This window comes from Acyrthosiphon pisum, chromosome A1, assembly GCF_005508785.2.
Source record: "Acyrthosiphon pisum isolate AL4f chromosome A1, pea_aphid_22Mar2018_4r6ur, whole genome shotgun sequence".
NCBI classification, from domain to species: domain Eukaryota; kingdom Metazoa; phylum Arthropoda; class Insecta; order Hemiptera; family Aphididae; genus Acyrthosiphon; species Acyrthosiphon pisum.
Window position 1 is genome coordinate 13,212,220 of NC_042494.1, and position 18,517 is coordinate 13,230,736.

Here is an 18,517-nt window from a genome sequence, read left to right on the forward strand (position 1 = left end):
GAGTGTTGAGCATTGGATCGAGTTTATTACCGACCAGTTTTAATGACGATCATCTGGATCAGCGGCAGCAGCAGAGACCGGGGTTGCAGACTAGTTTTCGAATGATGATTATAGGGTGGTGTTACAAGGATAAAATGTCTGTACTAAATAATATCACGTAAATAATAATAATAATATTATTAAAGCAAACATCTTTGAGGCAATTCGTTATAATTATAAAATATTAACATTCGTATGCATCCGTATACTTAAAATATGGAAAGAAAAACGCAAGTAGAACCAGCAGCAACAGTTCGAATATTATTTACGACGACTATGAAATCGAAACGACTGTAAACAAAAACGGGTTTTGAGAACCCCTCGGGTATTTTGGGAACGCGCGCCAGCCAGGTCCTCCATACAGACGCGTCGCATATTATTATTATATATTGCTGCGACGACGACGACGACGCAAGGGGATCAATAAAACGAGACGGAGAGAAACGACATCGACGTAGTCCGTTGAACACAACACGTGTGTGTATGTTATATGTATAATATATAAATATATTGTGTGAGTGCCACCGTGCCCCGTCGTTCCAAAACACACACGAACACTACACTCGCATACGTTATGTACTTGTATAATAATGATAATCATAATGATAATGATAATAATAATAAATGCGGCGGCGGCGGCGATCAGGACACAGGTCGCGCGCTCACACACGGTCGCCGCAGTCGTTCGAAATCTCCCCTCGTCACCCCACCACCACAACCCAACCAACCACACACAGCTATTACAAACCATGGAAACCACCGGCGTCGAGCAAACAATGAATAAAGTTTTTATTATTATGAATTTTCGTAAACAAAAAGGAAAAGAATTCCGGGGCAAAACACGACGAGAACGGAGGGAAAATAAAAACGTCCAATTAACGGCGTCGTTTTGGACTGCAGTAACGGACCACGTGTGTTGCGCCGCTGGAGTAATGCACGTCGAGACGACGACGACCGCGTGCGTCTATAAATACGGCTATGGGTAAGATAAAAAATAAATAAATAAAAAGGAAGGAAAACGGGTGTACCACCCGGTAGCTGACGACGCTTGGCAACCAGCTGGTTTTTGGCCCAAAGAAGAATATAATATGTGTTTGGATTAACTCGCCGCCGCGTTTGTATCGTGGTAGTAATCGTTCTCTCCTTTTTCGTTCTTTTTCTCTCTCTCAGTCACTCTCCTCGTCACGACCACCACCCCCCTCCAGGCACGAAAAAGAATAATATACCCGACGGATTACACACATGTGGCCCCGGCACGTAATTGTCGCTCTATTTGTTACACACGCACACGGCCGTAACCAGGGCCACGTCGAGTAGAGGAGTTTACGATATAATATACAATATTGTATTATGCGTGTGTGCCTTATTTCTTATTTACGGTACGATTATTTAAAAAGTTACGAGAAGAAAAAAACATAATAACGTGTACGCGACTCGGCGGACGACGACGATGATATTATACAATGTCGTTAAGGATATGATGAAATATACGCGCTCGTTATTATTACGATTGTGTTTCGAATAAGAAATCCAATACGTCTTTATTGTACAACAACTAGTACTACTTTTAACCAACTAATATTACACTGCAGCAGCGTACCTCTCTAATATATTATGTTATTGCTTATAGTTATTAATAACGACAAATGTAACGAGTACAGACGACGACGACGAATCATTACGACAAATCACTTTAGGACCTAAGTTAAATTTCATACGAATTCTCCGGAAAATATAATAATATGCGTCCTCCACCACCAACGGTCCATTTGTGTGAAGCAGACGTTTCAAAATTGCGTTCGTCCGAAAAACTGCGTTAAATAAAAATCTATGTACGATGTAATACAAAACGCGTGTTCGTTATAAATAAAAATATAATAATAAAAACGCTCCGAAAGGAGAAGATTACAAACGACACATGAATACCCACATAATAATAATCATAATAATAATAATAATAATAATAATATTATGTACATAGTAACGCGTATAAATCGTCCGTAGCGCGTTACTCAACAGCGGGAGAAAGTCTAGTCGTCCTTGAAAACAAAAACATCGCTATGACCCTAACCTCCAAGCCGGCGGCGGGTCATTAAAAGTCCGCCCCCTACTACACTACTACTACTAATACTACTACAACTACTCTTCCACCCGTCACGGACGGCTCTGATATATTTTCGTTCCCTTTTGAAAAATACGATCATACCTAAAGACGTCTTTAGGTTTCTCACGACCGATGTGTGTGGGTGTGTGGGAGTACCCAGTACCTAACGTGGTATACACATAATATCGTTATTACCTGTACCGCGCGTATGGTATGTACATATAAAAATATAGATATAAACGTGGGGTAGTCGACCTGTTGGAAGGACAAAGGTACCTATATATCTTCGGCAGAGATGGACCGTGACGTCGGCGGCGGCAGAGCCTCTCCGCGCCGGTCGACCGTAACAATAATTGGTGTGGGACGACGGTCGGCGGGCGGAGGAGAGCATCCGTCCGAAACAAAGAACCTCGGTCGACCGTCGTCGTCGTCGTTGCTGCTGCCGCCGCCATACCCCTACCCCATCCATCAGCCGGCCATGTCGGTCGGTCGGCCGGCAATGCTGTCGCGTCTGCCAGCCGCCGCTATTACGACAAAAGAAAAAAGCGCGCGAGCGTTCTCGACGAAAAACTGGTCGCACACGACCCCATCGGATCGGCGCGCCGCTCAAAAGGTTGTCGACCGGTCGTACACGAGTTTTTATTATTCTACAACACACGACCGAGTTGAGCTCTTAAAATAGTAATAGTCACAGAAATAAATAATAATATTATGTTCGGTACAACTGGCGTCCCGCAAACAAGGCTACCTCCAAGACCACGTGTTTAACGCCCACGCCATGCGGTATCCCCCACCCATTCAATTATTTTGCCCTACGAGGCTTAACGTTTTTCTCTCACCCGGAATGACCTAGGCCGGGTCACATTCACCTGGTACAGCTCCACAACTAATTTTCAACTAGAGTGATGCGATGGCGGAGTGGGGTGGGGTGGGGTGGGATGGCGAGCATTGCGGAGGCGTTGCAATCGCTTGAAAAGGTTTTTTTTTTTACTTTTCGAGTTTTTATTGTTTGGGTTTAGTCTTTTGGGAAAAAATGTAACGCCCGACGTCGACGGGTAATATAGATTAAGTACTTAAATTATGAGTACTAAATGATGGGTTCTCGAAAATCGGGGAACGCGCGCAGCGATTATGCTGTGTTGCATCATCGGTTTGAACATTTGAAAGAAAGGGTAAGTGAATAAAAACGACGGATTCGACAAAAACGATTAATACAATTTCCAAAAACAACGCATAATATAGTTTTATTTGTTGAAACACGTTTTATCGAAATTCAGCAGATTATTATTTTTTTATATTCTAAATGTGTATAATATAATAAATTTTGATTTTTTTGTTTTTATCATATCTGCCGACGTCCGAGGCACAATATTATGACAAAATGTGCTCGCTATCGCCGTCGTCCGACAACGATATATATTATATTATTATTATGGTGTACGTGTGTGTGTGTGTTACTAATAAGTAATAACAACCAACTACGGTATTGAAACATGAATTTACTTCCTCGGAGGCGGTGATGCAAGGGCACGGCTATATAATAATAATGTGACGGCCAACTGCGCAAAACCCCAAGAGTGTTGGTAACGTGTCAAGGGCCCTACGCCGCTCCGTCATCGCCGAGTAGGAGGACGGACATGTACATAACGCGCACAAAGGACCAGCTGATTTTTACCTGCCAACTACCGAAACTACCCCCTAAAACCGACAACAATACACCTTGTGTGGAATGCACACCGGGAGGGTTGAGATCCGCCGTTCGTCGTCGTGGTCAATAAGAAGAATTACCTATCTACGACTGCTATACGAACGAATATTTTTTCGGTCATGGAATGTAACGCACTTAAGGGATTATTATTTTTATACTAAAAGGGACGCCAACTCGAAATCGAACGTTGAAAAATATTTAATACCAACTTATCAACTAATAATATTGTTATCGTGTGAACGTCTCTTACCTTCGACACTGTTCAACAAATTACAGCGATTCGGTCGTCTCAATTCCATTCTGAAACACGAACAAAATTTTTTCCACATTAGTCGGGCTAAATATATACATGGTACACAATAATTTACTAATAACGCGCGTCACATTATCGTTGGTGTGTACGCTGTTCGTTGTACACGCGCGCAAAATATATATATATAAATGAACGTTAAAATGCACACACGCGCGATTTAAGCGGGATATAAGGAAATTCCGTTTGCGCGATAAAAACGTGGGAACAGATGATGCGTGCGTGCGAGTGTGTACTACGGCCGGCGAGCGACTGCCGCGGCGGTGACGATGGCGACAACAAAACTTACCACCAAAGTCCTGTGTGGTTGTACAGCGTGCGCGCGTGTTATTCTTATTATTCTGCTCTGTGTGTAGAATTTTTTTTTTCTCACCGATCGAAAACGAACGCACTTGCGAGTCTTCAACGAATGATAAAAAAAAAAAAAAACGTAATAATAATAATAATAACACTTTTAACACTTATAAAATAAAATAAAAATATAATAATAATAATAAAACGAACAAACAAACGAGCGGGGAAAAATTATTTGATAATTAACAAAATATAACAACACTACAAATGTTGCACACGCGCGCGTGCTGTCGTGACGATTTTGTTATTAATGAAAATTTCCAGTTTTTTCCATTCGTTTTTGTTTCACTCGAACATTTTTTATTTCATTTTTTTTTTTTTTGTTCTTATATTACGAGGAAAATCAAAAAAAAATAATTAAAGAAAAAAACTTAACAGCGGACTAACATACACGTACGGAATTTAAAAGTAAAAATAAAATCAAAACTTATTATTTCCATCAACATAACATAAACGTGAAATTTTTTTTTTTTTGAACCGGCTCGCGCACGTAAGCGACGTCTGCATGAATGACGGTTGGGAACCGGCCGATCAACTAAACTGCGTGATCGTCTGCCGCGACGCGGTGGTGACGGCGGCGACCCGGTAGCCCAGGTGATGGGACCGAGTGCGCGCCGGCTACGCGCCACCGGCAGCGCGCTCTATCGGGAAACGCGTTTTTCTTCGCTCGCCGTCCCCACCGGCGGCACCCGCTGCAACCGCCGACGTCGTACCGACAGACCGTCGTCTGTCCGACCGCTGTTGACCGGCCGTTGAATGCGGTAATTTCATTATTATTTTTCATTTCCACGCCGACGGAAATACGAAATAGAAATCAAAATTTGCCCTCCCGGTGCATTAGACCACGGGCTGGTCGGTCGCGGAGTTCACGAAAACTCGGACGAGTGCAGGCACGTCTTCCGGCGCGGATTCGAGGGAGTTGAGCAAAGGGCGTCCCCGTAGACTGTACGACTGTTACACATTGGTAAAATATGCTAAACTAATGGTTTTGTGCTAGGCTTCAGCTGGAATTTTAACGAAACCTCCCATGTGGTTATACTCCAATATTCTTCAATTCTTCACACGTGACACGGATACAAAAAAAAAGCAATAATTTTGTGTTAGAACTCTGATCGTTGGCACGCCACTCGTAATAATTCAAAATTACATCTTTTAATGTACGCAATATTATTATGTTGATTCTCTGTGTAGAAGGGCCACTGCAGCGGGCCTATCCGCCTTTCGAACGTCAACGCTTTTTTTAATTTTATTTTCGACGCATTTTAGTTTATTTTGATAATAACTAATCTTGCGAGTTGTACGAGCTTTATCTTTACAAACGTGGTATATACTGGTCTCGACAACAACATCCACATTTTTAATAAAAAAAAATGTAAATTATTTCAATCGAGAGAGGCGCGCTATATGCAGTAGCGTGAGTATCGTGTAGACTATAGGCAGTAGCCTATCAGTAGCAGTCTACATGCCGAAACCGAAGAATATTTTTATTTTTATGCGTTGATTTACGTTATTTCTGCATGTTATCTGGATGTAATTTAGGTTTATTTCCCGTGTTTATAAAATAAATATTATGTAAATATTTGTTATTCATTTGACTTTTCAACTTTTATCGAATGGCTGAGTAATACCGAGCGCATAAGTGACTACGGGAGTGTACATAATATTATTATCATCGCGGAACAAGAGTCTATAATAATTTGTACACTGCAGTAAACACGATATTATGATACGTGGAATAAAAGTATTTATATTTCTGTGCCATAAGACGGATAAACACGAACATAATATTATCGATAATATCTAATGATTAATATTTAATGCTGTCTACTACGAAACATACACGCGCGTTATTATAATTTAGTGTTTAACCGTGTTTGTAGTGTTTGTACAGGTTTGGTCTAAAAAGTTACTGCCGAAAGGACAAGTAATAAAAAACGCACGTAGATACTTGCACGTACGGTACAAAAAGAGTACCAGCGCTAATGACACTATTGTATAACAAAATAATATTATAAATAATTATAATACATAGCCAAATAGGTATAGAATATTATTATATTTAGGTACTACGTTCGTGGAACAACGCTATGACAAATAGTTTGAAAAGCGCACATATTGTTTAATAAATTATAATATAGAAAAGCAGCGAAAAAACGAGGATGACGAATGAACATTGAACGCGAGCACGCTGCCATAGTAACTTTTAAGTGTATAAGAAATAAGATATAGTGCCTACTATAGAGAACTACACTGTTATTGTAATATACATAAACAATATAATTGCTGTGTTTGTACACGTACAAATATTATCATGTTGAATAAAATGTACGCAACGAAAACCGGAAAGAGTCGGAGAGAGAATATTTTCGTGACAACAATATTATATTATATTATATACCTACGATTCGCTCAGAGGCACACACGTCGTTGTCATTGTCGTCGTCGTCGTAGCCGTCGATGACACGCAAAGTTATAAACATCCGGACAATTTACAATAAAAAAAATAATAATAACGATAAACAAATACAACTTTTATATGATATTATTATAATATACTATTTTATATTACACGATAATATATTATTATTGCATTATTACTGTCGTAATTAAAACGCCGGAGAACACAGATTGTGCGTGCAATAAAAACTCGTACAATAATGATGATGATGATGGTGATGATGATGATGATAGTAATAACAACAATAATATATGGAGAAATAACGAGACAATAGAGCGGCGTCTGCGCGACAACAATAATAATAATATTATAATACAAATCTAAATGGTTCGCATTTGTTGCATGTTTTGATATATTGAAATAACTATACTGCCGCAGAAAGCGGAGAGAGAAATGTGGTTTATTGGCACGAACCAACCGCCAACTTCATTGCTGCCAGAGTGATATTTAACGATTCTAATTAAAAAAATAAAACCTCTCTTTGCATTGCCTATATCTTCCGGACATCAATCGTGTGCATGAACGTGTGTGCAGCATAATAATAATAATATATTATAATATAATATGTACACGCGAGCGCGCCAATTACAATAATACATGTACACACACAGTGTATAATATACTATATACGATGGATAAAGCTCGGAAGACTCCGAAAGCGACTTTTCGTTACGCGCCGATGGGATTTACGATTTTGTTACACTTTGCGCTGACCCTCCCCCGCTGACGACGTTCCCCGCGACTTAATCGGAGAAAAAGTCGAGAGAAGTTTTTAATACTTCGGCGACGCGCAACGTCTCGCCGTGCAGTAAATATAACGTAGGTGTGCCGTGTGCGGTGTATACATTCGGAAACGTTTCTTTTCCCGAGCGATAAATCATTTCCCCCTCCCGCCACACCAGCGACACCGTCTATATAGAGGCTAGAAGACTTAAATCTTCTTCGGAAAAACCGTTCAACGAGCCATTAATTTATCATTCTCCGTCGCCGCCTTTTATAATGATATTGATATATATATATAGATAATCAAAAACGGACTTTGCGGTGAACGAAAATCATAAATACACCCACACTCAATCCATGCATATAATATTATATAATGTAATTTATACATAACTACACGATTTCACGTAGAATAGCCCTTGAGTGGCGTGAGGAGGACTGTATAATATAATATACTATATAGTTGGATGCTACTCAATTTATTTTTCATTTTTTTTTTTTTTTATAATTTAGCAGTATAATTATATAATAATTATAATGAATGACAACAGTGTCCACACTACAGATAAAATAATTAATAATGTATTAATGTATATTCTTCTGAGTATCTTTTTTCTTATCAAATGGTAAACATTATTATTATTATACGCCGAGCTCGGACATGAGACACAATAAATTAGCCCACTATTATTAAACCTTTATTATTGTTTAGTATTATTATCATATTCTTTCGAGGTGCGTATATCGTATACTAAATACTAATGACAGACATGAGTGTACCTGTGTATATAGTGTGTATACATAATAAATATTATATATATCATGTATACATAATATTATATTATATCACACGCAGAAATATTGACGTATATTATTTATCATATATGCGCGAACAACCTCCGTTATTGTAGATTATTATTATGCTATATTATAATATATAGTGAAAAAAAATTGCAATGATTTCAACGTTGCAGCGCAGTGGTGCGGGAAAAACGTCCGACACGTTAGTGTCAGTGCGGGAGGATTACGAGAAAAAACCTCTGACCGATGGCAGCGCATATATTACTATAATATAAATTATAATATACAAACAGACATATACAGCAATTTGTCTCTCTGAGGCGTTCAGTTGAGGAGCGGAAATCGCAGAAGAAGAAAATCCTAATCACGTGTATATACCGAAGGATCGCACACGTCGACAAACCAGAAATTCCGCATTTTGTATTCAATATTATTGTTATAATATATGATACATAACATAAAAAAATATAGCTATACTGTAAATTGTACCTAATCCGCGTACAATGTATAGGGAGATAGATATAAAATATGGACGCACTCGTCGCGTCCGGTGTGCATGTCGTCGGTGTTCATTGTTTCGGAGCGCAGCGGTGGCGGTACGTCTGTGGTGGACATAATATTAAGTATTATAGACAGTTTTTTTTTTAGACGGAGGGTATGCGTTACGAACGACAAATAATAATAATAATAATCATTATCGTTTTCGATATTTCGACCGAGAAGATGCGCGTGCAGTGCATAATGCGTTATGGTTATACTCCGGAGGATATATACTATAATATATTGTCTAGTGTTACACGGCGGCGGAAATAACCGGCTTTGTAGTCGTCGTCTTCGTGTATGTAATTCGCGGCGACACAGGGCTTCTCGCCGTGTGCATAATAATATTAATATTATATTATACGCCCTCGTCCGCCGCGCGTTGAGTGTAGAAACAAAAAACGGATAGCACACTGCTATTAAGTGTCTCGGCGAGTCATTAGAAGGTCGGAGGGAGACAGAGTGAGAGAGACCAGTACTTAGCCGTATGCCTGCGGGGAGGTTCGGCGCCGCAGGGTCGTTTGGGAGGTGCGCGTTTCACACGTGTCGTCGTACCGCGTAAGTGTCGCGTTTCTCGTGCATTACCTATATACATATAATATATAATGTTATATGCGCCGCCGAAAGAGAGGAAACGTCGGCCGAAAAACACTGCACGTGTGGTGCCCGCACGACGTGGTTCGGGTTACGTCGTCTGGTCTGTAGGCCCGTATACGTGGGAGAACGCCTATAATATACATACTTTATATACATCGTATGTGTATATTATATATGGCACACGGGACTCCGTTATGACCTTTTTGGATATATTATTTCGCACGTTCCGGTATAGGCGGCGACGGCGGTCGACGAAACTGCCGAGTTCTAAGAATCAGAATGGCGTATAGTACCTATCCTCTAGGCAAGCGAAAAGCGAAAAAAGGGTGTACCACGTGTCGGCACGGACTCTCGGAGTGTCAATAATTTTGGAATATAATCGATCCATCTGTGACAAGTTATAATGATATTTTGATGATTTCAGAAGATCATACAGGTATTTAATGCGATTTAATACAGGGTGCATGTCAGATCCTACACTCCGGAGCTAGCCATATACCACACTATTATATATTAATAATATAAAAAGCAATGTGGGAGGCAAGTAACCGGGACAGACGAGTTTCGATTTTTTTTTTCGGGGCAAACGACGTAATTTCGCGTCCGTGACGAGAAGTATTGGTTTTCTCCCGGACCGGCGCGTTGAATATTATTCGCGAGCAAAGAATCCCACCGGATCGGTTGGCGGACGCCTACGCCGGTTGTGGTCCAACGGACGAATATATTTAGAAAAGCGTCGCACATAATATTATTATGAATTGCACAACACAAAGAACAAAGAGTGGCGACAAAATCGTTGTGTATAATATTATGCATCATCTTGTATACTATAGCAGGTATATAACCAGGTAACCTGCACGCTAGCACCTGCACACTACAAGATGAAACACGTCTAATACCTACTAACTATGAAAGAAAACGACAAAAAAAAAAACGTCTCCGGAGTAGTAGAATTTATTCGATAATACAACATGATTATAAATTATAATAGTGTTCATTTTGTTAATAGATGCAAATGTATGCGACTCGGTCAATTGATTTTACTTTCGCTCTTGGCTCCGGAAATGTCGATCGCGCACACAAACAAACACCACTGCAGCAGTGTAAGAAATCTTCCGGATAAAACATTGCGTATACTTGCAGAAGCGGGCAGAAGAACGTTATACGTTTATAAGCTGATATAACTAATATTATATTATTCTGTAGCGGACAAAGACAACGTGGCTTTTTAATGGTGTGGAAATCCCATTTAGCCATATAGTCCGGTTCATATAATCTTGTCAGTAAATAGCATATTATACGTATACGGTATACGTGGAAACTTCACGTGTGTAATGATTCAAACGCCATTGATTTGTCAGAATATTTTAGATAGGGAAAAAAAACTGGAGGATAAAAGTATTTCTCTCGACCCTGCAGGGGTGTGTTTTCGTGCCTTTACATTTTACACAGTTTCGTATAAAAACAAAAATACTAAAAAAACGAGGCGTATAGTACTAATTTCCATTCCCATAGGAAAATTTATAAAAATAAAATACTTAAATGTTTTACCAGCTATAGTTTCGTTTTATTACATAATAAAAACGTATATACTGTATTTTCAACACAATATTATAACGTATAATATATATTTTTGTTTCTGTACCCAGCACACGAAGCTATTGTTCATTGCAAAATTGTTCAACGGCGGAACTTTTGGGATAAAAAAGAATGGATCGAATATTGAGTACAGTATACCTAACCAGTAACCAATCAAAGTTCAACGTACAAGTAGTTCAAGGTTAATTGGTACTTATCATCCGTCTAAAATAATAAACTGAAAATCGATTGTATGTATTATACATTTAACGTACGAGCACTATACCATGTATTATAATATATGAATTAAATTGAGGATACGCTTCAGCGGAACAATATTGATGTTTGCCCGCGATATTATATAGGAGTACTGAACATATAGGTAGGTATTTCGTCGATTCGTTTGATCTGTGGCGCACGAGTTGGGATACAAACAAACAATGAATAATGGGATCAATTCGCTGATTTAGGTGAAAAGAGCGTATCTATATTATTTTAATGACGATGGGTACGTAATGTGGGTGGTAGATAATGAAATTAAACGTGTTGACATGTGATTATATTATTATAGTTAAATCGTATGTACGCCATACGCATAATATATATTATAAACCTATTCAACAAGGTGATTGACAGAAACCTCACAACTAAATCTTAATATTGAATACAAAAAACAACTATATAATATATTGTTGTAACTCTTATAATATTAACGCGTAACAAAGGTGTATAGAGATTACAAATAAAAATATATAGTTCAAATTCAATTAAAAAAAAAAACAACAAACAAACGAATAATTTAATTTACAAATCCTATGAACTAGTTCGCGTAACTCCGAGGTCAATTAAAAAGACAATATGTAATGTACTTATATTACACAGTTACACTCTTATTGCGTGAAAAAAACACGTTCGAACTTCAGGTAGTGTATTTTTGAAATAAATTCTCGAACACCTGATAACAATTCATAAAGAGAATACCGTCTTGAAAATACTATAATATATAACAATACATAGTATTGAATTAAGAATATTTTTTTAGATGCCCGAATTAGTGCGTCTTTGCTACCAACGCTCCAATTTCCTCTCGAAAACCGTGGTTCGGCAAATAGTACGTGCGTTTGCAGTTCATAATAATATACCTATGTGAAATAGAATGAATAGAATTTATGAAAATTAAAATCCAAGCTGGCCGGTGAAAAATTGTTTTATCCCATTCGCGCCCTTTCTTTAGGCGTTGTGTGAGCGAGTAGTGGCTCTAGCCGTATATAATGCGACTGCTGCTTAAAATAATGTGCACACGGCCGCGACGAGACGTTTCGTTTCTCACGTCCCTTTGACCTCGCCACAAACATATTACAATATTATATAATATCGGATTACACTATTGTGCAAACACGCGAAGAAAACGGTCACAGGGTGATGTGCTCCTCTCACCCCGCCCCGCTCGCGTGCAGCGCCGGAGATATACCACTTGACCCTCCAGCTCCAGCTGACCCACGCGCAGCTCCCACAGCACCACTGCAGCCACAGGAAAACCCTCGAAAATTGCTCCCCCGCCTTAAAGACCGGTTTTCCTAGCCGCCCCCGAAATAAAAAAAAAACAATATTATAATGTGCTAACGGAGCTACGTTATTACATATAACACGGTGCCATCTGCGATTGCGACTAACGACGACGACGACGACGACGTCAAAACGGTATAATATTATCATGGGCGACGTATGGAACAAAGGACATATATAAAAAATATATATATATATATAATTACAATATATTATTATAGAGAGTGGTGGTCTGTACACGAGCAGAGTACGCGGGTACACCTCGCGGGTTCAAAGCCCGCAGATGATCTGTATGTGTTTCAGTGTTTGTACGCGGTCGTGTGCTCGTGCAGTGTACGTGTTTAGTTGTGCGAGCTATACAGTGCTCTGCAGCAGTAACTGCGTTTTATTCTTACGTATATATAATATAATATATTATACATATAAGATATATACATATGTGTGTTTGTGTGTATAAATATAACAGCGCAGTTTACCCGCCCCCCTCCACACCCCCTTATCAACAACGTATATATCCTCCGTACCTATATATAATATATTACGTATACATATACGTGTATACATATATATGCACAATGATAATATATACGCTCGTGTATGTATTATTGTATATACATATAGTAATAATATTCTATTCTCGGTTATAGGTAACACAACTGGTTCCACACTAAGTAGTAGTGGGTGAAGGAAGGGGCGAAGGGTGTGCGTGCGCGTGAGAGCGATAGAGCTATAATATAATATTATATGATATAGTGATCTCTCTCTCTCCGAGTTAGCTCGGCGCGCTGGAGGAAGCGACTGTGTATATTGGCGTTGTGGCGAGGGGGGAGCGCTAAACTTTAGCAAAACCGTCGTCAGCCGCAGTTTAATTATTATAATAGTACCCCGCCACACAATTCGCGCCGACGACAACGCGACGATCGAGAACGGGGTGGACCGGTCGTATCTGCCCGTTTTTTTCGCGCCGTTAATTAAAAACAAACAAAATCTCGGTCTCCACACGTCGTTGTCGTGCGTTGTTATCATATAAAAAATATAATATATTATTATTATAGACACGTCGTCGTATTGTTTCGTGTTCAGTTGGTTTTCAAACTCTGATATTTTTTATCTCAGATACGGAATCGTATCACGACACTAAACGCGACGTTATGATATAAACAATCTGTATTATAGGTATAGCCGTATAGGTACAGTTGTCATAGTTGTATACCCCTAGTCCTTACATATGTAACATAATTAAGTACCACCGCTGTGTAGTGTGTACACGTTGTCCCATTGCACCAAAGCGGTACGAAATTTGAGTATTTTTCTAAACTGCGTCGAAGATGACGGTCACATATACTATTCCACATATATATTCTATATTTCTATAAATGTATGCTCACATATTCTATCAACAACTGTAGGTATGTCGTAAAAAATAGATAATTTTACTGAAATCTACCATATTATTATATAGTACTATACGTATATATATACAGTGGATAGTCCAGTGGACTGGTCCATGGTTAGCGATTCGCAGTAGAGACAATATACCTAATATGATTTCTATTTTATTATTTCGCACTGTTGGATTAAATTAAAATAGCTGGAGGTTAAAATAGCCAGTTAAAAGTATTTAAAGGTGACATTTTTTTTCGCAATTAAGTATTGTATATTATACTATAAGGAATTTATAAAAATAATACTATAATTAACAAAATAAAGTTATTTTTCTGTTTTTTATCTAATGTTAAGTTTAGCAACAGTTGGTGAATTTTTGAATGAAAATTTGTGGATATCCATTTTTAGCGTAACGATTCTGTAATCTGTAGCCGTTTATGTAGTCATTATTTACTGAAGGAATAGGTCATTTGGTGATTCCTGCAGAGATGGCAAAACAAATATTCACGACAACCTTCAATTGATTATTCGCTTTGTTGAGACCGCCGATAATAATACAATATTTAATGTAGGTACATAGAAACTTTCAAAACTACCTACACTCGGGGAAAAGTCAATTCCATATAATATTGTATTGTGTATAAGATAAAAAGCGTATTAAAACGAATCAGAAAAGTAATGCAATCAATTCGATCACAGACGGTAATTTCTTCGTAAAATTTAAACGAAATGAAAAAGTTTAGCACAAAAACCTAAAAAACACATTATGCCGTATGCTTCTTACTTGTAGTGCCGCGTCGAGAAACGCCGGAGCCCGTCATAGAAAGCTCTCCGCGAGTTCGTTCGACGTTAAACATGCGTACCTATATAATATATTTGTATTATAATAATATTGTCACCATCTTTCGTTATTGCGTAATGAAAATAATATTATAATGGACGTAAAAACAAACACTGTATATTAACACTTCACGAACAAGATGTGCGTTTCGGTCATTTGTCTAAACTCAAATTTTATTCAACCACCGAATGACGTCGCGTTTTCCACAGAACTTCACACACGCGCATGTATACACACACACTCGTACCACATAAAACCATATACAAACACACTTGTTGTTCGTACGACGCACAAATCTATATAGACGAGCACGAGGCTTCTATAAGCAAACTATATATACGTATAGTTTTTTTTGTCCTCTCTCACTCTTTAGCTCTATAATACACACACACACACACACACACACACACACACACACACACACACACGAGCAAGTGAATGCGCACACATACTTTGGGTTCACGCTATTCCCACCCGCAGTCGTGTACAGCCCACAAACACTGCAACTGAACAGTGACGAAATACCCGAATGTATAAAATACGAATACGGTCTGTACAGTAATAGCAATATAAAAACGACGGAGGTAAGTGAACATATTATTATTATATTATTATTGTAATAATATTGTGTACACAGCGATACGAAATAATGTATCGGAGATGGGATATAGTATGATATTGTATAAGTGCGTGTATCAGCAGCGATCGGGTGTCGACGAAAACATATTGTCCGCTACAGCTGCTGCAGCAGTCGTAGAAAGAAACGAAAATATTAGGTACATGTATACTATAATATATATATATATAAATTACCACACAATGGTTAATTCTAATTCTCGATCGCATGTATAATATGTATTATATATATTATACCGGAGAGACGTTTGGTGTAGGTACAGGCACGCGTTATATATAAATATACATATATATAGGTACACAATAATATAGTGACGAAAAAATGTTTACAAGTTCAATGTACTTGTCGAGACTGTGTTTAGGTACCTACTTATACGTTTTTTCTTTCAATTTTTTCTTCTCTCGATATTTTTTTGTGTCCGCGACTTTCTTTGTAAATGTGAGTAGAGTTGTAGTGATGTGACCTGAATGAGATATTATCACTGCACCGCAGTCTCCGACAAAATAATAGAATGTAACTTGTACATAGAAAAGCCCGAAACGCATACATAATATAATATTATCTATGCCGAAACCGCGGTGTCGGCTTGTACGTTATTTTTGACGAACCGGTCGTCCGGTCATCCGGTCTTCTCGTACTGGTGATATTCATAGTACCTATAGTCGCATGCGACAAGGGCTGGCACGACTGCGGTAACACAATATCATTATATTGTACGATATCCGTTTTCGAGTCTTTCCGCGACCCCACCCCGCTCGACGGATCAGCATAATATCGCGCGTATTATTATACCCGCACCGCTACGTATAATATTACACACTCCGTATAGTGTTTTAAGTACTTTATTTATTTTTTTGGCGTGTGCATTCTCGTGGACGACTTGTTCGCAACCGGCACCACGGCGGCGGCGGTGGCGGTAGGGTCTGCTGACGGTCGGTGAGCACCGCATACACATACATGGGTATATCCATAATAGTGTATAATATAATATGTATTTATATAGGTAGGTAGATAGATAGGTATTAACTGTACCAGAGCGGCAAAGCGCGGGGTTTACAATAGGATATACGGCGATTATTAATAACGCGGCTTTTGAATACGCGACACGGTTTAGGCAGTGGCGAGGGGAGACGAGGAAAATTATTGCAGCACCCGGTGGTGGTGGCGGTGGTGGTGGTGGTGACGGCGGCGCGGCCAGGTGAAGTCGGCAAACACAGCACACATATAAATATATAATATGTATAGGTAAGGTACGATTGTATAGTATATATGTATAAGGTAGCTGCTGGTATAATATTATATATAGGTATAATACGCAGGTAGTGTATACAATGTACATACATGCACACACTCGGGGCGTCATTAATAATTCCGACATTAGGACACCCTGTGCCCGCAGCAGTGGGCCTTTGCGCAGCGGGACTCTACCCGGTCGATAATAGAAACGTTTAGCTTGTTGAATCGAAAACGTCATTATTCGGAAACGAGAGAGCCGAGCGAGACGGCCGCCCATGAGAGGGGGGGGTGGGGCAGGGAGGTAGAGACACAGAAACACTGTGGAGGGCATATCGCATAAATACGTGTACATATTATATTGTTATTGTGGGGGTAAACCAGTTAAACCGGCAAAATTTCGACGGCGGCGATGTATAGTGTGTTAGCGTAGAGGGTATTGTGTCCGTGTGTCCGTGACAAATGTCGCCGAAAAACCGAAATACTATACCGCCAACAGTAATCCCGAACAATGAGACTCTCCCCTCCCCCCAGATCGATCAACGTCTCCAATGATAATAATTATTGGACTTGACACAGAATTGTAGCGATACACGCAGCACACACGCGCATATATATATATTATATATTATATAGATTGTTTTTTTTTCTATTCCATCAAAACCAGTTACACTATAGCACAGATGTTCCGGTGAATAAAAATATCGCGTTAAAGGGAGAACAACCGAATATATATGTACCCACTTTCCAATCATTCGATATCGAACGCGTCATTAGCTCTAAATAATAATAATATTAATAATAAGTAATGTGATGAAAAAAAATCGAGAGGATTTCAATAACTGTCGTGTTTGTTGCGTAACGCTGCTGCAGCACGTCGCGTCGCACGCAACATATTATATATTATTTTTAATGTGCGCCAAGGTGGACCGGACACACTATATTATGTATGTACACATGTGACGAGCGATTATATTATATTCTCCAAAGCGTGATGATATACGCGTTGATGTTATTATACAATACATCGGAAACAAACGGATGAGCTCAATGTATCCAAAAAAACGGTCACGAGTTTATCGGTAAAATAATGATGTACAACCAGTAAGTAACATCGACACATCGTAGTGCATTGATATTATATTATTATATTATTACCTATATTTATATTATGTTATATTATATTATGTACGTACGCGTAGTGTTCTATATTATGAAATAATGTACAGTTACAACTCCGCGAATACAAAATTCATTATATTTACCACTGTCAGTAGCGCAGTTGGAAATTTCTCATGGGGAGGATATGCATTTTTTATGTACATATTAATAATATAATATGTTATGTATAATATTATTGTATATACACTGCATTGTTAAAGTGATTAGATTATTTTCACAAAACAAAATTAATTTTCTTGACGAGCGTGGAATTTTTTTTTAACCCACGAGTTAGGACCCTATATATTCCCTTTTACAGCCCAGTAGATCATTATTATAATAAACGCTGCGTATGTAATATGTATGGTGTCAACTACACGTTACCTTCTTGAATTTTTCACTTTTGACGAAAACGGACTTTTTGTTTATTAATTATAATATTGTATTATTGTGTAGGTGCGGAAATATTATCAAGGGGTAT

At 38.7% G+C, this 18,517-nt stretch overlaps 1 protein-coding gene across 3 annotated transcripts in view; it reads right to left on the reverse strand.

Moving 5' to 3' along the window:
- The window catches only part of LOC100166396 (brain tumor protein), a 72,576-nt gene that overhangs the window by 13,871 nt on the left and 40,188 nt on the right, over positions 1–18,517 (reverse strand). For 2 of the 3 annotated variants that reach the window (XM_029486697.1, XM_008184058.3), the window contains exon 2: positions 4,102–4,151. The gene's annotated coding sequence lies outside the window, so the exon portion shown is untranslated. Of the gene's footprint in view, positions 1–4,101; positions 4,152–4,450; positions 5,094–18,517 lie in introns of those variants that run through there. The other variant, XM_003243932.4, reaches the window with a different exon arrangement.